We start from the raw sequence: 27,863 nt of genomic DNA, 5'->3' as shown, positions 1-27,863 counted from the left end.
TGTGATGGTGTAGGCTACATGGATTTATTGTGAAGTGTAAGCTACATGGATTTATTGTGATGGCATAGGTTACATGGATTTATTGTGATGGTGTAGGCTACATGGATTTATTGTGATGGTGTAGGCTACATGGATTTATTGTGATGGTGTAGGCTACATGGATTTATTGTGATGGTGTAGGCTACTTGGATTTATTGTGATGGTGTAGGCTACATGGATTTATTGTGATGGTGTAGGCTACATGGATATATTGTGATGGCGTAGGCTACATGGATTTATTGTGATGTGTAGGCTACATGGATTTATTGTGATGGTGTAGGCTACATGGATTTATTGTGATGGTGTAGGCTACATGGATTTATTGTGATGGCGTAGGCTACATGGATTTATTGTGATGGCGTAGGCTACATGGATTTATTGGGATGGCGTAGGCCACATGGATATATTGTGATGGTGTAGGCTACTTGGATTTATTGTGATGGTGTAGGCTACATGGATTTATTGTGATGGTGTAGGCTACATGGATTTATTGTGATGGTGTCGGCAACATGGATTTATTGTGATGGTGTAGGCGACATGGATTTATTGTGATGGTGTCGGCGACATGGATATATTGTGATGGTGTAGGCTACATGGATTTATTGTGATGGTGTCGGCTACATGGATTTATTGTGATGGTGTCGGCTACATGGATTTATTGTGATGGTGTCGGCTACATGGATTTATTGCGATGGTGTCGGCTACATGGATTTATTGTGATGGTGTCGGCTACATGGATTTATTGTGATGGTGTCGGCAACATGGATTTATTGTGATGGTGTCGGCTACATGGATTTATTGTGATGGTGTCGGCTACATGGATTTATTGTGATGGTGTCGGCTACATGGATTTATTGTGATGGTGTCGGCTACATGGATTTATTGCGATGGTGTCGGCTACATGGATTTATTAGACTTTTTAAACTGTAGATGTTCGAAAAGGTCTGCATCAGTGGCTTGGAGGCTGCGTGGAAGCCAGGAGATGCTAAACGTGTTCATGTTAATTAACGGTAAATTACCGTGAGACCGGCAGTTATTTGCTTGACACATCACCGGCTGACAAAATGTCATGACCGCCACAGCCCTAAGCGGGCTTTACAGTCTTTGATGTTTGGACTGTGGTAGAACACTGGGGAGATTAAGCAGTTTCAGACACATCTATGCACACCCACACACACACACAATCCTTCTCCCATAATGTGAGGAGAGGCCAATCTGAAACATGAATTATTCCAATCACGCAGACACACATTTATTAATTCTACAACGTGGCGTTTCTCCTCCATATATGTTCTCACACAGGCAGGCAGTTATCTGACTGGATTTTATTTTACCCTCCCTCTCTTCTTTTTTTGCTTCGCCTCCAGCAAGCAGCGCTGTCAAGTAGATATAAATAGCTGTTATTATATGGAAGGGAACAGAGAGCTGGCCTTCTCATGAGGGTGTCTGCACCGCTGGCATGGCAACCAAGTGTCATTGGAACATTGCAGCCACTGAAGGCAGGGGCATAGTGACATCACAGTCCTGGAAGACGCAAAGTTCACAGCGAGGCTAGCAGACAGCCTCACAGCCATCACTGGACTGGCCCCCGACTAAACATACCTCCCCCTCAGTGACCATGTATCAACATGTCAGCCCATGAGCTTTTGTTTTTCTAGGTGCTAACCCAGGTATCACATTGTTCTTTCATCTGTCAAGACCGTGGGATCCATTTTTTTCTATTAAAAGACGTCATAAGCTGTTCACATAATAAACAAAACAGTGAGGATGCTTACATTGTAGAATATGTGAAAGCACTCCACCATGATAGTCTACAAACAAACAGAGCACTGGCTACCACATTCATTTTCCAGCTCTGCAGAGAGGCTGGACACAGACAGGCTGGACAGAGAGAGACAGGCCGGACACAGACAGGCGGCTAAGGGTGGGAGGATATGCCACCCCCCCTCTCTCTCCTTCTCTGAGAACAGGTAGTGGCAGCACCTCCGTGTTGTGGTGGATGGTGATGACGCAGGGAGCAGGGCAGTCTAAGGGGAGAGGAGGCGAGGCCTGTACAGCTGACACCAGGGAGGAGGGCTCGCCCGCTGAGACGGCCCTTTCACCAGTACCCAGGGCAGCAGCTTGCTGACGCACAAGCAAGCCATGTTACCATTGGGGCCGCTGGCCATTAAGCCAGTCATCCTTTTCACCCCCCCCAGCCGCCTGTATCTGCTAATCAGCACTTTAATAAGTGAAGCCTCAGTAACTGGCATCTAGATTCAGGGATGCCAAGTCCACCTCATCCTTCACCACACACAAACAGACCCCCCCCCCCCCCACACCTAGTGACTGCTAAGATTACATACCCCCCCCATTGCTCCCTTCACCTGATATCTGATGTACTGATAAACATCACAACATCTCAAGCCCTGCTGTGTACCATCCAAACAGCACACCAGACACCACTGCCCTAATGGTGATTGTGCAAATTAACACTGGGATATCAAGAGATGTATGGAACATGACAGTGGAAAAATAAAACAGATGAGACGGAAGCAAAATAAAACTATGATCAGGCTGGACGTTCACGTGGCATGTTAATGACAGTCTGAACATAGTGGTCTGTGATATAAACACCTCAGAAGTTGTCCAGAGGATGTCTGAAACTCAAGCATTACCACTACTTACTGCTGTACTTTAATATAACAACATTGAGGACCAGGCAGGCTCCACTCCTTGTTCCGGCCTTCCCAGGTGACTACCGGATGAGTAACTCACAGCACTGTGGTATTAGTTTGCGCTAGCCTGGCCTTCTCAACTCCATGCAGTGCTGGGCTCCAGTATAGTATGTCTCCTTATCTCCATCTGGGAGTGTCCATTACAGCAGGACGCCTTGGGCTGCAGGCCACACCGCATGGCCATGAAATGAGCAGCGCACCGCCAGGTGTCACTCTACTCCACCCACCAGCATAGCCGCGGGAAGATGCATTTCACGGTCACGTCTACACCTGTTGTATTCGGCACAAGTAATAAATACAATGTGATGTTTTGAGTTGTGGGTGCTAGGAGGGGTGTGCAGGGAAAAAAATCCCCTTTATATTAAAGCATTGCATGCATCGAAAATCGCATTTGAGTAGTGGCATACAATGGAGCATACATGTATTTGTGGATGTTTTATTTTTGCAGGGTCTGGGCCATTGCATTTCATTTAGAAGACAGAGTATTTTTTTAATACCACACAAATGCCCAAATGTACGCTACTGTGCAACTGACTATTCAGATAGGATGCAATTGTGAAACTTTCTTAATTTTTTTGTATTTAGAATCATTTGTTTTATCATCATCATTATTATTATTGTAGGCCTACTTATTAATCTAAACCAGTTCTTTAATTATGCAAAAGGTGTTGTTTCATTATGTTGGGACATATTCATTGGTTAAATTAAGTTTGAGCTGTCTTTTTAATTGTGCTCAGTATTTAGTTTAAGACAGGTTATAAGTAGGCCTTTTGTAAAATAAATAACATTTGCCTATTGCTGTCATTTGTTGGGTACGGTAGGCAATATCCTTCCTTTGTAGGTTTAAACCAGTTCCCAAGTGTTTTGTTTGCTTCTGTTGAGCCATTTTCTTTGGACAAATTAAGTTCCAGCTGTAATGTTGTGTTTGCTGTGATATAATATCTGCTCATATTTTCCAAATAAACGAATGGCTCGACTTACTTTTGATATTAACTTTTGTGATGGTTTGGTGTGGCTATTAGCCTATTATACTGCAGGCCTATGATATGAAGGCAGTGCGCACCTGCACTGCATCGGACTCTGACAGATGATCTTGAGGTGAGGAAGAATGTTTTAAGCCTACCAGAGTTAATCCTATAATTTAACAATATAATACTTATCTTTATAAAAAATATTGTGATCGAAAAATTGCGAATTAGACTTTCTGTAGGCCTATATATCTTTACACAGTAGCATATCTGACAAGGATAAAGAGATGTTGGTGTTGGTATCGTAGCATGCCACCGGCATATCTCCATCTCTCGCTCTCTCTGGGGCTAGGCCTAAGATACTCTTCCTTTATCTATATACTTAACAAAAATACAAACACGCAACAATTTCAAAGATTTCACTGAGTTACATTTCATAAGAAAATCGGTACACACACACACACACACACACACACACACACACACACACACACAGTTAAAGTCGGAAGTTTACATACACTTAGGTTGGAGTCATTAAAACTTGTTTTTCAACCACTCCGCAAATTTCTTTTTAACAAACTATAGTTTTGGCAAGTCAGTTAGGACATCTACTTTGTGCATGACACAAGTCATTTTTCCAACAATTGTTTACAGACAGATTATTTCACTTCATCACAATTCCAGTGGGTCAGAGGTTTACGTACACTAAATTGACTGTGCATTTAAACAGCTTGGAAAATTCCAGAAAATTGTTATTGCTTTATAAGCTTCTGATAGGCTAATTGACATCATGAGTCGATTGGAGGTGTACCTGTGGATGTATTTCAAGGCCTACCTTCAAACTCAGTGCCTCTTTGCTTGACATCATGGGAAAAACCTCGGGAAAAAAATTCTAGACCCCCACAAGTCTACAAGTCTACATGGTTCATCCTTGGGAGCAATTTCCAAATGCCTGAAGGTACCATGTTCATCTGTACAAACAATAGTACGCAAGAATAAACACCATGGGACCACGCAGCCGTCATACCGCTCAGGAAGGAGATGCATTATGTCTCCTAGAGATGAATGTATTTTGGTGCGAAAAGTGCAAATCAAACCCAAAACAACAGCAAAGGACCTTGTGAAGATGCTGGAGGAAACCGGTACAAAAGTGTCTATATCCACAGTAAAACAAGTCCTATATCGACATAAGCTGAAAGGCCGCTCAGCAAGCAAGAAGCCACTGCTCCAAAACAGCCATAAAAAAGCCAGACTTCGGTTTGCAACTCCACATGGGGACAAAGATCGTACTTTTTGGAGAAATGTCCTCTGGTCTGATGAAACACAAATAGAACTGTTTGGCCATAATGACCATCGTTACGTTTGGAGGAAAAAGGGGGAGGCTTGCAAGCTGAAGAACACCATCCCAATCGTGAAGCACGGAGTTGGCAGCATCATGTTGTGGGGGTGCTTTGCTGCAGGAGGGACTGGTGCACTTCACAAAATAGATGGCATCATGAGGGGGAAATTATGTGGATATATTGAAGCAACATCTCAAGACATCAGTCAGGAAGATAAAACTTGGTCGCAAATGGGTCTTCATGGACAATGACCCCAAGCATACTTCCAAAGTTGTGGCAAAATGGACAACAAAGTGAAGGTATTGGAGTGGCCATCACAAGCCCTGATCTCAATCCTATAGAAAATTTGTGGGAAAGAACTGAAAAAGCGTGTGCGAGCAAGGAGGCCTACAAACCTGGCTCTGTCAGGAGGAATGGGTCAAAATTCACCCAACTTATTGTGGGACGCTTGTGGAAGGCTACCCAAAACGTTTGACCTAAGTTAAACAATTTAAAGGCAATGCTACCAAATACTAATTGAGTATATTTAAACTTCTGTCCCACTGGGAATGTGATGAAAGAAATAAAAGCTGAAATAAATCATTCTCTCTACTATTATTCTGACATTTCAAATTCTTAAAATAAAGTGGTGATCCTAACTGACCTAAGACAGGGAATATTTACTAGGATTAAATGTCAGGAATTGTGAAAAACTGAGTTTAAATGTATTTGGCTAAGGTGTATGTAAACTTCTGACTTCAACTGTACACACACACACAAAAAAAAAAATATAAGTGCAACATGTAAAGTGTTGGTCCCATATTTCATGATCTAAAATAAAAGATCCCAGAATTTTTCCACACACACAAAATGTTGTGCACAAATTTGTTTTACGCTTGAGGCGTCACTACAGACTCCCTGGTTCGGGGTGGTGCCCAATCGGCCCAGCGTCGTCCGGGTTTGGAGGGGGTAGGCCATCATTGTAAATAAGGATTTGTTCTTAACGGAATTGCCTAGTTAAATAAGAGGTTACATTTAAACGTTCAAATTTAAAAACTACAGATGAAATAAGTAATGACAAACTTCACAGGGTGGTGAAAGTGCACGGCGATCTTGATGCTCCTTTCCAATAAATACTGAGGGTCTTATTCTGGTGACATGATGATCAATGCTTGACCGACGTTTGACAAATAAAAATATTATCACTATCCATTATAATCTCATCATGTAGACAAGCCTACCTGCACTGTACCCACACAGCCTACCTGCACTGTACCCACACAGTCTACCTGCACTGTACCTACACAGTCTACCTGCACTGTATCTGTGAGCTGTTGGCTAATGCACACGTGCCAAGACCAGAGTAGACACGTTTGCTATTTAACAGTTTCTGTGACAACTATAGGTACATGAAAACTTAAGCTAAAAAGTAAACTGTGTGCACCAAGTCATCACACAATTTGTTATCCCCAACAAGTCAGTTTGGTGGAAACATATCACTGGTGAAAAGAAATCTGCATATTTTCTTAAAGTGGATTATAGAATATTCACATGAAAACCTGTTGCCAATTGGATGGAAACCTAGTTAGTAACACTGACTCAACCAATGATGCAGAGGAAGCATAGGCTACTCATCAGTGATGGCCAATGCGCTCATGCCACTATCTCCAGATAAGCTACATTGAAAAACAGTGCTGTTTACTCAGAATTGCTCAAAGGTTGAGAAAATAAGTGGTTTGCTTCTACAGACAGATCAGTCTTCTCTTTTCAGAAGTAGGTATTTGCTTTCCAAACGGTAGGCCTACGTTTCTCTCGTGATTGTATTTAGATTTTTGTGAAAGGCAAACTGACCGCTGCACCCAAACATAGAAAAAGAATCCATAGATGGCAGTTCCTATTCAAGTCAGGACGGGAAGCCATTGCAAGTGTAGCCATTAGTTTAACAGTAAAAGTGCCATGGTTAGAGGTTCCAAAATCTGTCTATGATTATATCGATGGCCACAATGCAACAAGCTGTTCTATATTTGGTGTATTATTTGGAATAATTGTATTAATGTCTGTTCAGAAAGGAGTAATCGAAGAAGAAGAACAATTAAGAACAATTCTTTTTTCAATTTATCAGGGGGCGCACCCCAGCACCCGTGCTTTTCACAGTTATGCCCACCAGTCACCTCTCGAGTGCTGGAGATACAATGAGCTAAGCATGCCTTTTCTCAGCTCATTCACTCACACACGTAGTACACACTGTAGAAACATAGACACACTTTGGGCGAGAGAAAGTGCGGCCTTGGGATGAAAGAGACAGCTTGGCTCTGCGGCAGCGGTTAACAAAAGGCCTCTCCACTGCAGGCGAGAGGAAAGAGTAGGAGAGAGAGAAGGGAGCATAGAGGAAGAGAGGAAAGGAGAGAGGGCGTCTGGAGGAGGACCTGAGGGGTCAGGTCAACAGCCTGGGCAAAGGGGCCCTCCATAGACCACTCCAGCTCCTCGGCTGCCAGACAAGTACTAATTGTACTGAGGGCATAGATCGCCCTCCTCAATAAAAGCTCAATTTTTAGTCTTCCCCTGGACGTGTGACTGGGAGAAAGAAACCCAGTCTATTTGAGAAGTGAATAAACTGAAAGTGTGCTAAAGAGAGTTGACATGAAGAGAACTTGATATGATCTGACATTGCTCGTCCATATTTTTATTTATTGTTAATTCCATTCCTTTACTTAGATGTGTGTGTATTGTTGTGAAATTGTTAGATATTACTTGTTAGATATAACTGCACTGTTGGAGCTAGAAACACAAGCATTTCACTACACCCGCAATAACATCTGCTAAACACATGGATGTGACAATACAATTTGATTTGAGCAACAAACTCAGACAGAAGGCCAAATATTTTTTATTTTATTTCACCTTTATTTAACCAGGTAGGCTAGTTGAGAACAAGTTCTCATTTGCAACTGCGACCTGGCCAAGATAAAGCATAGCAGTGTGAACAGACAACATAGAGTTACACATGGAGTAAACAATTAACAAGTCAATAACACAGTAGAAAAAAAATGGGCAGTCTATACAATGTGTGCAAAAGGCATGAGGAGGTAGGCGAATAATACAATTTTGCAGATTAACACTGGAGTGATAAATGATCAGATGGTCATGTACAGGTAGAGATATTGGTGTGCAAAAGAGCGGAAAAGTAAATAAATGAAAACAAAACAGTATAAAAACAGTATGGGAATGAGGTAGGTGAAAATGGGTGGGCTATTTACCAATAGACTATGTACAGCTGCAGCGATCGGTTAGCTGCTCGGATAGCTGATGTTTGAAGTTGGTGAGGGAGATAAAAGTCTCCAACTTCAGCGATTTTTGCAGTTCGTTCCAGTCACAGGCAGCAGAGTACTGGAACGAAAGGCGGCCAAATGAGGTGTTGGCTTTAGGGATGATCAGTGAGATACACCTGCTGGAGCGCGTGCTACGGATGGGTGTTGCCATCGTGACCAGTGAACTGAGATAAGGCGGAGCTTTACCTAGCATGGACTTGTAGATGACCTGGAGCCAGTGGGTCTGGCGACGAATATGTAGCGAGGGCCAGCCGACTAGAGCATACAAGTCGCAGTGGTGGGTGGTATAAGGTGCTTTGGTGACAAAACGGATGGCACTGTGATAGACTGCATCCAGTTTGCTGAGTAGAGTGTTGGAAGCCATTTTGTAGATGACATCGCCGAAGTCGAGGATCGGTAGGATAGTCAGTTTTACTAGGGTAAGCTTGGCGGCGTGAGTGAAGGAGGCTTTGTTGCGGAATAGAAAGCCGACTCTTGATTTGATTTTCGATTGGAGATGTTTGATGTGAGTCTGGAAGGAGAGTTTGCAGTCTAGCCAGACACCTAGGTACTTATAGATGTCCACATATTCAAGGTCGGAACCATCCAGGGTGGTGATGCTAGTCGGGCATGAATGGGAAGCAGCATTTTCTTTTTGACTAGACCCATTGAAGCCTCAATGGTATGATGTCCGGTGAAGGTAATAGTATATTACTGAATCACTTCAAATACAGACTGTCTGACAGGGCTGGTTAAAGGGAGCCCTATCCTATTCATATAGGCTACCATGCCCACAACTCCTTAAATTGACACAATGTGTCTGGACTTTAACCATTGTTCTGGGTGCAGGCATTTGACCTTTGAGGTTAGCCAATGAGAGGCCTCCTGCTGTGGGTGGACAAGAGGGCCAGTAAGCTTCTTCTTGCCGACAACAAGCTCTCTTCACTGTATCTCTTCTCTTCTTTTAGTGGAGTGACAGGATGTGAGCTGAAATTGAGAAGATCCACATGACATTTCCCACAGAGCAGGAATGACACTAGATTCATTAGACTTCTGTCTGAAATTCTCTCTGTGTAGTTTAAAGGGTCAGGAGACATTTTAACTGTAAAAGCTATTTAACATTTGTAGTAGGCCTACATAGTAACAGCCAGCGTGACAATTTCCTCCTCATATTTTGCAACTGTGAGTTGCAGATAGTATTTTTCAGTCTCATTTGTGGAACATAATGGTATTGTGTAGTTGGACACCAGAGACATCCGTCACAAGAACCACACACACACACAGAGGTAGATGGGGATCATTCAGCGCACAGTGAACAATACACTGGTGCAAGAGTGTTGTCAGGTTACCTAGCAACCTCACTCCAGAGTTGTCAGCAACATTGTTTAGAGTGGGATTTTCCCATAGACATGTAACAGAAAATCTGAGACCGTACACCTCGATGTGGAATATCTGTTATAAGTACACCTCAGACTAGACACAATTCTGCAGTTCTGTTAAATAAAACACACATATCTTATTAGGTAACATTTGAATAACAGCACATTTTCTATAGAAAGATCAAAAGCTGGAGTAGCGTTGTACCATTCCACAGATCCCAGACATGACGTGTGTTTTAAAACACTGAAATCCTCAGTGGGCTTCAAAATGTAACAGAGTCAGATTCACAGATCGATAGATTCTTCAGTCAGCCCTGTGATGATCAGCTAACAACAGGTCTGTGTTAGGTAGAGGATGGAACTCATTGACTCATATAGACGGGAACCTGGTGGGGGATGGAACTCATTGACTCATATAGACAGGAGCCTGGTAGAGGATGGAACTCATTGACTCAAATAGACAGGAACCTGGTGGGGGATGGAACTCATTGACTCATATAGACAGGAGCCTGGTGGGGGATGGAACTCATTGACTCATATAGACGGGAACCTGGTGGGGGATGGAACTCATTGACTCATATAGACGGGAACCTGGTGGGGGATGGAACTCATTGACTCATATAGACGGGAACCTGGTGGGGGATGGAACTCATTGACTCATATAGACAGGAACCTGGTGGGGGATGGAACTCATTGACTCATATAGACGGGAACCTGGTGGGGGATGGAACTCATTGACTCATATAGACAGGAGCCTGGTAGAGGATGGAACTCATTGACTCAAATAGACAGGAACCTGGTGGGGGATGGAACTCATTGACTCATATAGACGGGAACCTGGTGGGGGATGGAACTCATTGACTCATATAGACAGGAGCCTGGTAGAGGATGGAACTCATTGATTCATATAGACAGGAACCTGGTGGGGGATGGAACTCATTGACTCATATAGATGGGAACCTGGTGGGGGATGGAACTCATTGACTCATATAGACGGGAGCCTGATGGGGGATGGAACTCATTGACTCATATAGACTGGAACCTGGTGGGGGATGGAACTCATTGACTCATATAGACGGGAGCCTGGTGGGGGATGGAACTCATTGACTCATAGATGGGAGCCTGGTGGGGGATGGAACTCATTGACTCATATAGATGGAAGCCTGGTGGGGGATGGAACTCATTGACTCATATAGATGGGAGCCTGGTGGGGGATGGAACTCATGGACTCATATAGATGGGAGCCTGGTGGGGGATGGAACTCATGGACACATATAGATGGGAGCCTGGTGGGGGATGGAACTCATTGACTCATATAGATGGGAGCCTGGTGGGGGATGGGGTAGCCTGACAAGCCTCAGATCCCACCTGTTAGTCTGAAAATGGGGGTTGAACAACACCATGGAAACGCTTTAGTGCCTTGAGGAGATGAGTGACAGCCAATACGAACCAAGTCACCAGAGAGCAGCCAGAGAGACACCAGAACGCCTGTCTGACACAGGGGACAAAGTCCTACTGTTCCATTTGTTTCCTCAAGATTCGGCAGAAATAACCGTCTTGTACTCTCAGAAACATTGGATGACAGCCTTACTTTGATGTCTTTGCCAATGACAGCATTGCCTCTCTGCAGGAGAATTGTGCAAGACTTCTTTCCCAGGGAAACAGAACGTACACTATGAGGTAATATCAGATTTCTCAAAGATAAAACAATCTCTGTGGTAATAGAAGCCCCCTTCAAATTTACATGACTCTCTGCAGTTTCTATTGTCACATGTTATGTGCCATTATCCTTTGGTCCCCTCAGAAATGTACAGCAGTTTTTAAAAGCATCTGCCGTCTGTGGTCATGGTGGGCATATGACCCACATGGATTCTGAATCTGCCCCACAGAAGCCCACAAACTGCACCATTCCCATCTGGTATTATGTGCTGGTTTTTGTCTTCACAATTGTAAATCAAACCATGATCAATGCTCCATTCTCAAGAGAAAAATAAATGTGCAAGTGTGTCCATGAGTGTTTGATGGTTCTCTTCCAAAACATTGTTTTAGTCAGAAAAAAAAAATGTAAAAAAATAAATAAAAAAATACTACATGTCTTTGTAACTGGAATAGGTACAAGAACTCATCAGTAGTACACAATAGTATCACCATCAAGCAAACAGGACCATGTGACAAGCAGGCAGGACCATGTGACATGCAGACAGGACCATGTGACACGCAGGCAGGACCATGTGACACGCAGGCAGGACCATGTGACAAGCAGACAGGACCATGTGACAAGCAGGCAGGACCCAAGTGACAAGCATGCAGGACTCAAGTGACAAGCAGGCAGGACCCAAGTGACAAGCAGGCAGGACCCAAGTGACAAGCAGGCAGGACCCAAGTGACAAGCAGGCAGGACCAAGTGACAAGGAGGCAGGAGCAGGCAGGACCATGTGACAAGGAGGCAGGACCAAGTGACAAGCAGGCAGGACCAAGTGACAAGCAGGCAGGACCATGTGACAAGTAGGCAGGACCATGTGACAAGCAGGCAGGACCATGTGACAAGCAGGCAGGACCAAGTGACTAGCAGGCAGGACCAAGTGACAAGCAGGTAGGACCAAGTGACAAGCAGGTAGGACCAAGTGACAAGCAGGTAGGACCAAGTGACAAGCAAGCAGGACCAAGTGACAAGCAAGCAGGACCAAGTGACAAGCAGGTAGGACCAAGTGACAAGCAGGCAGGACCAAGTGACAAGCAGGCAGGAGCAGGCAGGACCATGTGACAAGCAGGCAGGACCAAGTGACAAGCAGGCAGGACCAGGCAGGACCAAGTGACAAGCAGGCAGGACCAAGTGACAAGCAGGCAGGACCATGTGACAAGTAGGCAGGACCAAGTGACTAGCAGGCAGGACCAAGTGACAAGCAGGTAGGACAAAGTGACAAGCAGGTAGGACCAAGTGACAAGCAGGTAGGACCAAGTGACAAGCAGGCAGGACCAAGTGACAAGCAGGCAGGACCAAGTGACAAGCAGGTAGGACCAAGTGACAAGTAGGCAGGACCAAGTGACAAGCAGGCAGGACCATGTGAGAAGCAGGCAGGACCAAGTGACAAGCAGGCAGGACCAAGTGACAAGGAGGCAGGACCAAGTGACAAGGAGGCAGGACCATGTGACAAGGAGGCAGGACCATGTGACAAGGAGGCAGGACCATGTGACAAGGGCGTTTTTCTTTTCGCCTATAGCTTAATCTGCCCTTATCCGCTGGCCCCATGCGGTCCAAAGTAGCATTAATAAAATGTGGGCGGCCCCCGTCACAGTCACTGTGTGCACTGGTCTCAGGGCAGCACAGCACTGTGATCTGGCAGATAATGAACATGGCACATTAAGGCCTTTGTGATGGGCCTAAATGTTAACAAACGGCTGTGACGTGATGCTGTATATTAAGCAGCCCCAGGTAACAACATGAATATGCCACAAATCACCACAGCCCACCACCATTGTGGCACGATGGACGGAGGCACAGTGACACATGGTGCAGGGAGGGAGGAAGGGTCACATGTGCCACGGGCTTTGTGGCGGGGCTGGGCGCCCATCGTCCGTGGGTGACTGTCAGAGACAATGGCCCACTGCACTGACCCCTCCGTCATCGCTGGCTGACCCCACAGGGAGGGGCTGGGGGATTGGCTGGCTGCTGCCACTAATCCTCTGTCCTTATGTTGTGTAAGGTTAGTCCCCGTCTGGTTTGTCCTAGCGACAGCCCCAGCAACACACAGCCCGGCCTTGCCGACACACCATATAAAGCTCAGAAATAGCTTGGAATTTTAAGTGTGTGAACATTACTGCTCATCTTGATAAGCAATAATGACTATGAAATGAATAATTTCAACACTGCTTTATTGTATGCTCAAAAAATATATATCATACCACCAAGACATACTAACCTCCCCTGTTATTGGCAATGGTGAGAGGTTAGCATATCTTGGCGGTATGATCTTTGACTCTCTGTAACTTTCTCATTCATCATTAACCACAATTAATTCTGGGTTATCCGTAGTCTTGGTAGCATCCACATTAACGTAAGTGTTTAGAAACATATTATTTTCTTATTTACAATAAAAGTGATTCCAAAATGACAATACATTATTTACCAGTCATTTCTACTGGGCACAAAATAATTTTGAAACACTGCAAATGTATCCAACAAGTTTGTAGAGTGACAAGCTTGATGTAGTAGGAATATGGGACCAAATACTACACTTTTAGCTACTTTATTTCTAAGAATCTTTAGGGCTGTCAATTTTGACCCTACCTTTGAGATTTTTTTATTATTACGTGTTAAAGAAAATCTCTTTCTCTGAGCAATTATATTAGTATAAAATAATATTTGCCCATTTTTTTGGAGTGCAAAATATAGCTCAGTATTTTTTAGTAATTATTTTCCACAGTTCTAATTGCTCATTTTTATCAAGCGTGTCAATAATTTCGGACCCCACTTTACTGCTGCCTCAAGACATACAACACAATAGGACAATTTAAAGATTGCAATTGCATCAAGGCCCTGAATCAATTGGAAGATCATTGTTGAGTGTTTTGGGTTACACGTTGACATGAGTCAGTTAGAACAGCACGGGGGCAGGCTAATGTGTGTCTTCTCCTGAGTTACATTTGAAACCAAACATGCATTATTATCTAACCAGGCAATTCCCATATAACTTAAGAGTAGGTGTTGGAGCTGGTGTTGCATCATTCTCTGAATCAAAATGGTTCTCTAAATCTAAGCTGCTTTCTGTTAGAGAGCAACACATCAGTATTTAGGAATTTACATTCAACTGATTTCAATTGAGAAACACAAAATGCCTCAAATACATTATTGTGTAACCATGCTGTATATAGAACCCTTCTAACAGGAATAGGCACTATTCCTTATTCCACTTGAGTAATAATAACAAAAAAATGCCCAATTCTGGTACTAAGCAATTACAAAGCTATTGCAGTTTTATTACACAGGTATAGAAGCAAATGTATGTCAAATGTTACCCAAATGTAATATATCCGATCTGGAAATGGAATTATGTCATGGTCCTTGAAGAAAGGAAGAAAAAACAGAAAGGAATGGGTAGGAAGGAAGCTTGCTTGAACAGGGCAACGGAACCTCTTGTTTTCTGCCATGTCATGCAAATCCTCCTTCCCCATTACACAAATACTGCAGACCTCAAAATTACCAGATGCAGAGAAACACTACATCCTCAACATGTTTAAGAATAGCTCAAAAGCCGCCTGCTGGGGTAAAACGACCATGATTTCCACACAATGCAATCAGACTGCTGGATTGTACCGTTTGTTTTCCCAATACAAAAAGAGGAAAGTGAAATAGTGTGGATAATGCTGCAATGATTTGCTTGTTTCTTCTCTGGTGATGGCCATATTCTCCCCAGTCGGTCTCCTCCTAGGCCTCAGACACAGCAGTTGCTATGTTGTAAGAAGCAGCCCAGCTGATTGGCTTTGATCCCCCCCCTTCCGCCCTGCTCTCCCCTCTCAGCATAGCCTCTTTGCGCGTCATTTGATTTCCTTATTTAACAACCAACCCTGAAAATGCGTAGGAAGAAAGACGTCTAAATATAGACACAGCCACAATAGCTCACACCACGAGCGGCGCAGCAAAACTCTTTCCAACATCACGAGAAGACAAAACAGATGATGCATTTCTATCTGCTGATTATTAGGATAGGCTCAGGGATGGATTATCTGCACAGATAACATGGTGATGCATTAATCCAAAAGACTCACGGAAGAAAATGTATATCAAGAGACACCTACGCAAGCAAGATTCAAATGAGGAGTCAGAAGTCTGGTTGTTGTGACTGATATAATATAATCTTTATCATGTTATATGTCTATATAGGCTAGGCTACATACAGTGCATTCAGAAAGTATTCATATCCCTCGTCTTATTCCACATTTTGTGGTGTTACAGCCTCAAATTCAAAATGGAATGAATATTTTTTTCTCTCTCCACACAATAGCCCATAATGATGAAGTGAAAACATGATTTTAGACAGTTCTGCATTTCTTTCATGAAATCTCATTTATGCCAATACACGATAGAATCCCCTTTGGCAGCGATTACAGCTGTGAGTCTTTCTGGGTAAGTCTAAGAAATGTGCACATCTGGATTGTACAATATTTTGCACATTATTCTTTAAAAAAATTCTTCAAGCTCTGTCAAGTTGGTTGTTGATCATTGCTAAACAGCCATTTTCAAGTCTTGCCATAGATTTTCAAGACGATTCAAGTCAAAACTGTAACTAGGCCACTCGGGAACATTCAATTTCGTCTTGGTAAGCAACTCAAGTGTAAATTTGGCCTTGAGTTTTAGGTTATTGTCCTGCTGAAAAGTGAATGTCTCTGAGCATCTGTTGGAAAGCAGACAACCAGGTTTTCCTCTAGGATTTTTGCCTGTGCTTAGCTTCATTCTGTTTCTTTTTTTAAACAAAAAAAACCTCCCAAGTCCTTGCCGGTGACAAGCATACCCATAACATCATGCAGCCACCACCATGCTTGAAAGTATGGAGAGTGGTACTCAGTGAGGTGTTGGATTTGCCACAAACATAACACTTTGTATTCAGGATGTAAAGTTAATTTCTTTGCCACATTTTGTCAGTTTTACTTTAGTGCCTTATTGCATACAGGATGCATGTTTTGGAACATCTGTCATTTAGGTTAGTATTGTGGAGTAACTACTAGGGTTGCGAAGGGTTGGAAACTTAACGGTCAATTTCCTGAATTTTTCCATGAGAAGTTAAGCCCAGGAATTTGGGGAATTTAGCTTAAATTCATCAAAAAGGTTAGCTTATAACAGTGAACATTTTTTTGTGGGATACACATAAGGGCAATTCTAGGTCTTGTGGCATATTTTGGTTAAACTATCGCCAATTCAATGGAATTGCAACCCTCTGCATGCACAGTGCATTCTTCCACCACATGTGAAGTTCACTCTTCCATGATATGTACAGCTGATTCTCAAGATCTTGCACACTAATGAGATGCTATTGAGCTCACACTACTACACTGTCTGAGCCAAGGACTACATGCTTTCTGGTAAGTTATGATTACAATACTGGGTGGGGTGAATATATTTTATGACATACATCATTTTCTGCTAACTAGTGAATAGTAGCCTACAGCAAAGTGTGTTTAAATTATTTCTAACTTGTGAACAATTTCTGCTAGTTAGTTTTTGCTACCATGTGGGATTTAACTTGCTTGAGCTGTTAATTCACCAGTTTCCATACATGTTTAATTTTAAAACATATATCTTAAAAGGAGTTTAATCTAACTGCTTAACTATTTATCTGTACATGGAATTGTATATGTTTATTTTTTAATCATTTTTTTCTAATCTTTACAGGAAAATGCCAAGGGCACTATCTGATGTATGGAGACATTTCACTGCAGCTAATGTAGATGGAAAAGCTGTGTACATTTGCAAATACTGTGCCAAATAACTTGAAGAATGCAACAAAGATGCAGAATCATCTGGACAAGCGGATAAAGTTCCCTCAGCGCTCAAAACAAGCAACCTCTGACAAAAGTCCCTCTACTTCTATTTGAGGTGAAAATGATGAATCAGACACCTTATCAATAGCAACAGGAATCAGAAGTTTCCTTGACTCAATGGAGGAACGGAGTCAGAGAAATGCTGATGAATGTCTTGCTTGAGCTGTGTATGCAACTGGTTCACCTCTGATGCTCACAGGTATTGGAAGAGATTTCTGAATGTTCCTAGCCCAGCATACACCCCTCCAACCAGACATGCTTTATCTACTCATTTGCTGGATGCAGAGTTCAACAGAGTTCAAGTGAAGGTCAAGCAAATCATAGAGAAAGCAGACTGTATTGCAATCATCTCTGATGGGTGGTCGAATGTTCGTGGGCAAGGAATAATTGACGACATCATCTCAACCCCTGAACCATTATTCTACAAGAGCACAGACACAAGGGACAACAGACATACCAGTCTCTACATTGCAGATGAGCTGAAGGTTCATCAATGACCATGGACCACAGAAAGTATTTGAACTGGTGACAGACAATGCTGCGAACATGGAGGCAGGTTGGTCTAAGGTGGAGGAGTCCTACCCTCACATCACACCCATTGGCTGTGCTGCTCATGCATTGAATCTGCTCCCCAAGGACATCATGGCACTGAAAACAATGGATACACTCTACAAGAGAGCCAAGGAAATGGTTAGGTATGTGAAGGGTCATCAAGTTATAGCAGCAATCTACCTCACCAAGCAAAGTGAGAAGAATAAGAGCACCACATTGAAGCTGCCCAGCAACTCCTGTTGGGGTGGTGTTGTCATCATGTTTGACAGTTTCCTGGGGGAGTCGCTCCAAGAAATGGCCATAACACAGTCTGCCGACATGGACAGCCCCATGAAGAGGATCCTACTGGATGATGTAAACTCAGCAAAAAAAAGAAACATCCTCTCACGATCAACTGCATTTATTTTCAGCAAATTTAACATGTGTAAATATTTGTATGAACATAACAAGATTCAACAACAGACATAAACGGAAACAAGTTCCACAGACATGTGACTAACAGAAATTGAATAATGTGTCCCGGAACAAAGGGACAGTCAGTATCTGGTGTGGCCACCAGCTGCATTAAGTACTGCAGTGCATCTCCTCCTCATGGACTGCACCAGATTTGCCAGTTCTTGCTGTGATATGTTACCCCAATCTAAAACCACGGCACCTGCAAGTTCCCAGACATTTCTGGGAGGAATGACCCTAGCCCTCACCCTCTGATCCAACAGGTCCCAGACATGCTCAATGGGATTGAGATCCGGGCTCTTCACTGGCCATGGCAGAACAATGACATTCCTGTCTTGCAGGAAATCACGCACAGAACGAGCAGTATGGCTGGTGGCATTGTCATGCTGGAGGGTCATGTCAGGATGAGCCTGCAGGAAGGGTACCACATGAGGGAGGAGGATGTCTTCCCTGTAACACACAGTGTTGAGATTGCCTGCAATGACAACAAGCTCAGTCCGATGATGCTGTGACACACCGCCCCAGACCATGACAGACCCTCCACGTCCAAATCAATCTCGCTCCAGAGTACAGGCCTCGATGTAATGCTCACTCCTTCGACGATAAATGCGAATCCGACCATCACCCCTGGTGAGACAAAACCACAACTCGTCAGTGAAGAGCACTTTTTGACAGTCCTGTCTGGTCCAGCGATGGTGGGTTTTAGCCCAGAGGAAACATTATTGCCGGTGATGTGTGGTGAGGACCTGCCTTCCACCTGTCTACAAGCCCTCAGTCCAGCCTCTCTCAGCCTATTGCGGACAGTCTGAGCACTGATGATTGAGGCATTGTGCATTCCTAGTGTAACTCGGTAGTTGTTGCCATCCTGTACCTGTACCGCAGGTGTGATGTTCGCATGTACTGATCCTGTGCAGGTTTTGCTACACGTGGTCTGCCACTGTGAGGACGATCAGCTGTCAGTCCCGTCTCCCTGTAGCGCTGTCTTAGGCGGCTCACAGTATGGACATTGCAATTTATTGCCCTGGCCACATCTGCACGTTCAGCCAGATGTGCAGGGACCCTGGGCATCTTTCTTTGTGTTTTTCAGAGTCAGTAGAAAGGCCTCTTTAGTGTCCTAAGTCTTCATAACTGTGATCTAAATTGCCTACCGTCTGTAAGCTGTTAGTGTCTTAATGACCGTTCCAGAGGTGCATGTTCATTAATTGTTATGGTTCATTGAACAAGCATGGAAAACAGTGTTTAAACCCTTTACAATGAAGATTTGTGAAGTTATTTGGATTTTTATGAATTATCTTTGAAGGACAGGGTCCTGAAAAAGGGATGTTTCTTTTTTTGCTGAGTTTATTTTAAGAGTGTGGTAAGCAACCTGAAACCTATAGCAGTAACCATTACACGGATTGAGGGAGACAATGCCATCCTGTCTGATGTTCAGACTCTGCTTCCAGATGTAAGAGAAGAAATCCTTACTGCCCTTCCCCCTTCACTGTTGCTCCAAGCAGAGGAAAATTCAGTTCTGAAATACATCAAAAGTGTGAAGACTTCTGCCTTAAGCCCATACACACCCAGAGTACATGTTGGACACTAAGTATGCTGTCTCGCCACCTTGGCCTGGATGAGAGTAAGGTTCTTGGCAGTCTGGCGAAGTACACTTCCAAGCAAGAACTTTAGAATGGAGATGCAATATGGCAGTCGTGCCAACATATCTCATCAGCCACCTGGTGGAAGGGACCTTGTGTATCTGAGGCTCTTTCCCCTGTTGCTTCCATCATCCTCCAAATCCCACCAACATTAGCCGCCTCAGAGCGAAACTGGTCTTTGCTTGGGAACACACACCAAAGCACACAACAGGCTGACCAATACAAGGGTTGAACAATTGGTGGCCATCCGGGCGAATTTAAGGCTTTTTGAGCCTGATAACGTGCCATCCTCAACAAGGTTGGAAAGTGAGTGAAGATGAGGCCTCAGAGTCTGATGTTCAAGAGGTGGACATTGTGGAGGTCCAGGGAGAAGACATGGAAGCCTGAGAGGAAGACAACCAAAGCTTTAGTTTCTAGACTATAATTTTACAGATGTATGTTGAAATCTTTTTTGGGAGATGCGATGGATCATTGGGGATCATTCAATATTCCCTTTCTTTTGTTGTTCAGTGAAATCATCCCATGTGAAGAGTCAACTCATTTAATTAAAGTTCAATTCGTAAATAAAAAATCTATTGGAAGGATTTACTCATTTGTAATTGTCTACTTATGATAAGGTAAATGGTTTATGTTTCTGTCTCCATATATGGTAAATATATCCAATAAAAAAAAATATATAAATTTAAATTGTATTAATATTAATTTGCATACATTTCCATTGTTTCCCATATATTCCCACAGAAATGTTCCACCTCTGAATATTCCCCAAAATGCACAACCCTAGACACTACAATGTTGATCCATCCTCAGTTCTACTGTAACAGCCATTAAACTCTGTAAATGTTTTAAAAAGTCACCATTGGCCTCATGGTGAAATCCCTGAGTGGTTTCCTTCCTCTCCGGCAACTTGAATTACGAATGACGCCTGCATCTTTGTTGTGACTGGGTGTAATTGATACACCATCCAAAGTGTAATTAATAACTTCACCATGCTCAAAGGGACATTCACTGTCTGTTTTTTATTTATTTTTTAAAACACATCTACCAATAGTTGCTGTTCTTTGCGAGGCATTGTAAAACCTCCTTGGTCTTTGTGGTTGAATTTGTGTTTGAAATTCACTGCGCGACTAATGGACCTTACAGATAATTGTATGTGTGGGGTATAGAGATGAGGTTGTCATTCACAGAGTGAGTCCATGCAACTCATTATGCAAATTTGTACTCCTGAACTCTATAACAAAGGGGTTGAATACTTGTTGACTCATGACATTTCAGCTTTTCATTTGTTATTGAAAAATTTCAAAAAGCATAATTCCACTTTGATATTATGTGGTATTGTGTGTAGGCCAGTGACACAAAAGCTCAACTGAATCAATTTTAAATTCAGGCTGTAACAAAATGTAGAAAAAGTCTAGGGGTGTGAACAATTTGAAGGCACTGTATAACCTGTAAGAAAAAAAAAAACTTTTAGAGTAACCTTCCCTACAAAGTATTTAATCTGTCCCTAGAGGCTGTTTGAATGATTATTGGATATCATCTAGTGTCATTCATTGCTAAAGTGTAACAGACATACTGATTCACAGCCACAGAGACAACGACAGGGAGACATAACAAAGAACAGGCCAACATGGAGACAGAAAGACAGACAGACAGAGGGTGTGTGTGAGAGATGTCAAGAGTCAGACAGGGATTAGTGTGTGAAAACTGAAGCACCACCTTGCAGTACTCCACTTGGAGAGCAAAGCACCATTATCTTTTCACCGGCAAGGCACACAGTAAAAAAACAGCCATGGATGGAGTGCCATAATAAAGCTCTTTCAGTAAGAATATAATGCGAGTTCAAGCCTCTCTTGATTGCGCTCAAGTGCGGGTCTCTGGGAGAGATGCCCCTGTTTTGCAACACAACTGTGACAGACACTTTAACCCGTCGTTATTCACTACTCTCATTCATCACACAAATTAACTGATCAGTTAGGCCATTTAGCTGGATTGACAATTGATATTTTCCACTCTGCTGTTATATACGGGACTCATGAGAACACTTGTGGAGCCCTATGGGAGTGTCAAGCTGACAGGCTTGTCAGATTTCTGCCAGTTAGGATTTTATGGCCAAGCCCAAGACAGATCTGGGCGACTTATGGTTAACATCTCTGTCTGCTCCAATTGTCACTACAATCTTCTCAAACAAACAGATGGGGGTGATTCAACCCAGATGGTTCGGGCTTTTGGACCTGTGAAATACTGTGACTAAAACTAGTGCTTCAGTTTGGTACTGTAATACTACCTATATTCTTTCCAGCATCCCCACATTTGTCTGGTTCAAGGGTTGTGTGAAGATGGGATCAGGGTATACAGTGGGGCAAAAAAGTATTTAGTCAGCCACCAATTGTGCAAGTTCTCCCACTTAAAAAGATGAGAGGCCTGTAATTTTCATCATAGGTACACTTCAACTATGACAGAAAAAATAAGAAAAAAAAAATCCAGAAAATCACATTGTAGGATTCTTAATGAATTTATTTGCAAATTATGGTGGAAAATAAGTATTTGGTCAATAACAAAAGTTTATCTCAATACTTTGTTATATACCCTTTGTTGGCAATGACAGAGGTCAAACGTTTTCTGTAAGTCTTCACACACTGTTGCTGGTATTTTGGCCCATTCCTCCATGCAGATCTCCTCTAGAGCAGTGATGTTTTGGGGCTGTTGCTGGGCAACACAGACTATCAACTCCCTCCAAAGATTTTCTATGGGGTTGAGATCTGGAGACTGGCTAGGCCACTCCAGGACCTTGAAATGCTTCTTACGAAGCCACTCCTTCGTTGCCCAGGCGGTGTGTTTGGGATCATTGTCATGCTGAAAGACCCAGCCACGTTTCATCTTCAATGCCCTTGCTGATGGAAGGAGGTTTTCACTCAAAATCTCACGATACATGGCCCCTTTCATTCTTTCCTTTACACGGAACAGTCATCCTGGTCCCTTTGCAGAAAAACAGCCCCAAAGCATGATGTTTCCACCCCCATGCTTCACAGTAGGTATGGTGTTCTTTGGATGCAACTCAGCATTCTTTGTCCTCCAAACACGACGAGTTGAGTTTTTACCAAAAAGTTATATTTTGGTTTCATCTGACCATATGACATTCTCCCAATCTTCTTCTGGATCATCCAAATGCGCTCTAGCAAACTTCAGACGGGCCTAGACATGTACTGGTTTAAGCAGGGGGACACGGCTGGCACTGCAGGATTTGACTCCCTGGCGGCGTAGTGTTACTTTGGTCCCAGCTCTCTGCAGGTCATTCACTAGGTCCCCCCGTGCGGTTCTGGGATTTTTGACCCCACGGGGTGAGATCTTGCATGGAGCCCCAGATCAAGGGAGATTATCAGTGGTCTTGTATGTCTTCCATTTCCTAATAATTGCTCCCGCAGTTGATTTCTTCAAACCAAGCTGCTTACCTATTGCAGATTCAGTCTTCCCAGCCTGGTGCAGGTCTACAATTTTGTTTCTGGTGTCCTTTGACAGCTCTTTGGTCTTGGCCATAGTGGAGTTTGGAGTGTGACTGTTTGAGGTTGTGGACAGGTGTCTTTTATACTGATAACAAGTTCAAACAGGTGCCATTAATACAGGTAACGAGTGGAGGACAGAGGAGCCTCTTAAAGAAGAAGTTACAGGTCTGTGAGAACCAGACATCTTGCTTGTTTGTAGGTGACCAAATACTTATTTTCCACCATAATTTGCAAATAAATTCATTAAAAATCCTACAATGTGATTTTCTGGATTTTTCCCCCTCATTTTGTCTGTCATAGTTGAAGTGTACCTATGATGAAAATTACAGGCCTCTCATCTTTTTAAGTGGGAGAACTTGCACAATTGGTGGCTGACTAAATACTTTTTTGCCCCACTGTATGTACAGCCTGGAGAAACGCAGCTTCTGATTGATCATTGCTGGTTGAATGTCTATAAGGCAGGGTGAGCAGACCATAACGATCCAGTTTCTCAGTGATGGACATCCTGAACTAACAAGAAAACCCAGTGTGAAGGAAGAAGTGAAAGTGGCAGTGTGTGTGGTGACGGTAAAAGGCGTACTGTAGAGTGAGCCTAGAGCACCCACTCATTGATTTCTATTTCTGACACTCACTTGAAGTCTTTCTTTGTCCTGAAACAGGTTTACCATAACTAGTGTTGCAGTTCAATGACCACTCAAGAAGTCCGAACCTTTTCACAACTCAGATGTTGAAGATGCATGAAACGTAAAGAAAATGCACTCTTCAAAAACCCCTGAAGGGAAGAGTAATAGCCTGTGCTTTCCTCAAATAGAAACCTGACAATCTCATTCAAATGTGATGAGCATGAAAGCATATCAGTAGTATAATTTAATTTGCATAAAGAGTAGGTTATTGATACACCTTTGTGGATGTTGGCGACTGAATGCAGGCTGGACAAATGTCACGACAGCTGAGAATATTCTGAACAAAAATATAAGTGTTGGTTCCAATGTTCATGAGCTGAAATAAAACATCTCAGAAATGTTCCACACACACAAAAAAAATCTCAAATGTTGTTCACAAATTTGTTTACATTCCTGTTAGTGAGCATTTCTCATTTACCAAAATAATCCATCCACCTGACAGGTGTGGCATATCAAGAAGCTGATTAAACAGCATGATCATTACACAGGTGCACAATAAAATGCCACAGATGTCTCAAGTTGAGGGAGCGTGCAATTGGCATGCTGACTGCAGTAATGTCCACCATAGCTGTTGCCAGAGAACTGAATGTTAATTTCTCTACCATAAGCCGCCTCCAACATCATTTTAGAGAAGTTGGCAGTACATCCAACTGGCCTCATAACCACAGACCATGCCAGCCCAGGCCTATGCCCCCCCCAGGCCAACCCATGGCTGTGCACCTGGCCCATCATGTGAAATCCATAGATTAGGGCCTAAAGAAATTACTTCAATTGACTGATTTCCTTATTAGGAACTGACACACACACACACACAACCGGAGCGCCAAGTCTAGGGCCAAAAGGCTCCTCAACAGCTTCTATCCCCAAGCCATAAGACTGCTGAACAATTAATAAAATCTCCACCGGACAATTTACATTGACCCCCCCCTCCCTTTTGTACACTGCTGCTACTCACTGTTTATTATCTACAGTGCCTTTATTGGATATTTCAAACTTTTTTAACAAATCAAAAACTGAAAAATTGGGCGTAAAATTATTCGGCCCCCTTGAACTTTGCGACCTTTTGCCACATTTCAGGCTTCAAACATAAAGATATAAAACTGCATATAAAACTGATATAAACCTGACTCCATCAGGTTTTCTTCCAGAATGAATTTTTCCCCATTCCTCCTTGCAAAACAGTCCTGTTGGATTTGGCTCCATCCATCTTCCCATCAATTTTAACCATCTTCCCTGTCCCTGCTGAAAAAGAATGGTCCTGTAGGCTCCAAATCTTCCCATCAATTTTAACCATCTTCCCTGTCCCTGCCACCAAACGTTTGACAGTGGGGATGGTGTGTTCAGGGTGATGAGCTGTGTTGCTTTTACGCCAAACATAACGTTTTGCATTGTTGCCAAAAAGTTCAATTTTGGTTTCATCTGACCAGAGCACCTTCTTCCACATGTTTGGTGTGTCTCCCAGGTGGCTTGTGTCAAACCTTAAACAACACTTTTTATGGATATCTTTAAGAAATGGCTTTCTTCTTGCCACTCTTCCATAAAGGCCAGATTTGTGCAATATACGACTGATTGTTGTCCTATGGACAGAGTCTCCCACCTCAGCTGTAGATCTCTGCAGTTCATCCAGAGTGATCATGGGCCTCTTGGCTGCATCCCTGATCAGTCTTCTCCTTGTATGAGCTGAAAGTTGAGGGACGGCCAGGTCTTGGTAGATTTGCAGTGGTCTGATACTCCTTCCATTTCAATATTATCGCTTGCACAGTGCTCCTTGGGATGTTTAAAGCTTGGGAAATCTTTTTGTATCCAAATCCCGCTTTAACCTTCTTCACAACAGTATCTCTGACCTGCCTGGTGTGTTCCTTGTTCTTCATGATGCTCTCTGCGCTTTTAACGGACCTCTGAGACTATCACAGTGCAGGTGCATTTATACAGAGACTTGATTACACACAGGTGGATTGTATTTATTATCATTAGTCATTTAGGTCAACATTGGATCATTCAGAGATCCTCACTGAACTTCTGGAGAGTTTGCTGCACTGAAAGTAAAGGGGCTGAATAATTTTGCACTCCCAATTTTTTAGTTTTTGATTGTTAAAAAAATTGAAATATCCAATAAATGTTGTTCCACTTCATGATTGTGTCCCACTTGTTGTTGATTCTTCACAAAAAAATACAGTTTTATATCTTTATGTTTGAAGCCTGAAATGTGGCAAAAGGCAGCAAAGTTCAAGGGGGCCGAATACTTTCGCAAGGCACTGTATGCATAGTCACTTCACCCCCAACTACATGTACAAATTACCTCAACTAACCTGTACCCCTGCATACTGACTCGGTACCGGTGCCCCATGTATTTATATTCGTTATTCTAATAGGGTTACTTTAAAAAAATAAAAAATAAACTTGTCTGCTTGGTAAATATTTTCTTACCTCTTCTTGAACTGCACTGTTGGTTAAGGGCTTGTTATGTAAGCATTTCACAGTAAAGGTATACACTTGCTATATTTGGCACATGTGACAAAAAGTTTTATTTGGGATCTTGAGTGTACAAAACATTAGGAACACCTGCTCTTTCCATGACAGACTGACTAGGTGAAAGCTATGATTCCTTATTCAGGTCACTTGTTAAATCCACTACAATCAGTGAATATGAAGGGGAGACCAGTTATAGAATTATTTTTTTAGCCTGAGACATGGATTGTATGTGTGCGCCATTCAGCATGTGAATTGGCAAGACAAAAGATGTAAGTGCCTTTGAACGGGGTATGGTAGTACGTGCCAGTTGCACCGGTTTGAGTGTGTCAAGAATGGCAACGCTGCCGTTTTTTTTTGTGACGCTAAACAGTTCTCGGTGTATCAAGAATGGTCCACAGCCAAAGGACATCCAGACACCTTGACAACTGTGGGAAGCATTTGAGTAAACATTGTCTAGCATTCTTGTGAAACGCTTTCAACCCATGTTCTGAGGGCAAAATGGGGTGCAACTCAATATTAGGAAGGTGTTCCTAATGTTCTGTACACGCAGTGTATATGCCCATGAGTATGTGATTGCTCTATAATAGGCTACATTTTCCGTATTATTTTATTACTTTGATATAATATTTTCCAGCTAAACACTACCATATTATGGGCCTAAAGACTGGAGCCGATATGTAGGCCATCACCCGTTGCGCAATTTAAACACTGTTTCCTCAGAACTGTTTGCACACGCTACTCAACTCATCCCAGACACGACTGAAATTATTTTGTTCACACAGCCAGGTGCAGGGAACTCATTAAAAACATATTGGCCTTAAATTGGCTCAGAAATATACTCAGGGAAATTATCAAGATTATTGGCATGAGGAGCATTTACCATTGCCGAGAAATGCTCTGCTATTTCATGTTGCATTTCGTTTGGGCTCCGAACTTGGCTTGTCTGATGCAGAAATGCGGAATCGTGAACAAGAACAGAATTAAAATGTGAGGAATTTGGCCCGTTCCATCAACACGCATTACATTGCTGCAAACAATTCCGGGGTTTCCAGCCAAATATTTCACCTCGAGAAAAAGGTCACAGTAACCAGATCAACGTCAGTGACAATGTCCATTTATATATATATCAATAGTAGACAATGTGGGAAGTCGCCGTGCACGTTTAAATGTAGGCCTATTCTTTAAATAATCATGTAAGCATCGCGCAATACAGCAAACAACTGCAGTGTATTGTGCAAAACATGAGGAAATTGATGGAGCGCCTAGCTTAGCCACCAAAGAAATGCAGCCCAAGCAGACA

General features: G+C 42.9%; 1 protein-coding gene across 4 annotated transcripts in view; it reads right to left on the bottom strand.

Moving 5' to 3' along the window:
• Positions 1 to 27,863, bottom strand: part of ksr1a (kinase suppressor of ras 1a) — a 48,761-nt gene that overhangs the window by 20,375 nt on the left and 523 nt on the right. The gene's annotated exons all lie outside the window — the stretch shown is intronic.

Source organism: Oncorhynchus nerka, linkage group LG10 (genome assembly GCF_034236695.1).
Source record: "Oncorhynchus nerka isolate Pitt River linkage group LG10, Oner_Uvic_2.0, whole genome shotgun sequence".
Taxonomy (NCBI): Eukaryota; Metazoa; Chordata; class Actinopteri; order Salmoniformes; family Salmonidae; genus Oncorhynchus; species Oncorhynchus nerka.
This window is presented reverse-complemented; position numbering and strand designations above follow the sequence as displayed.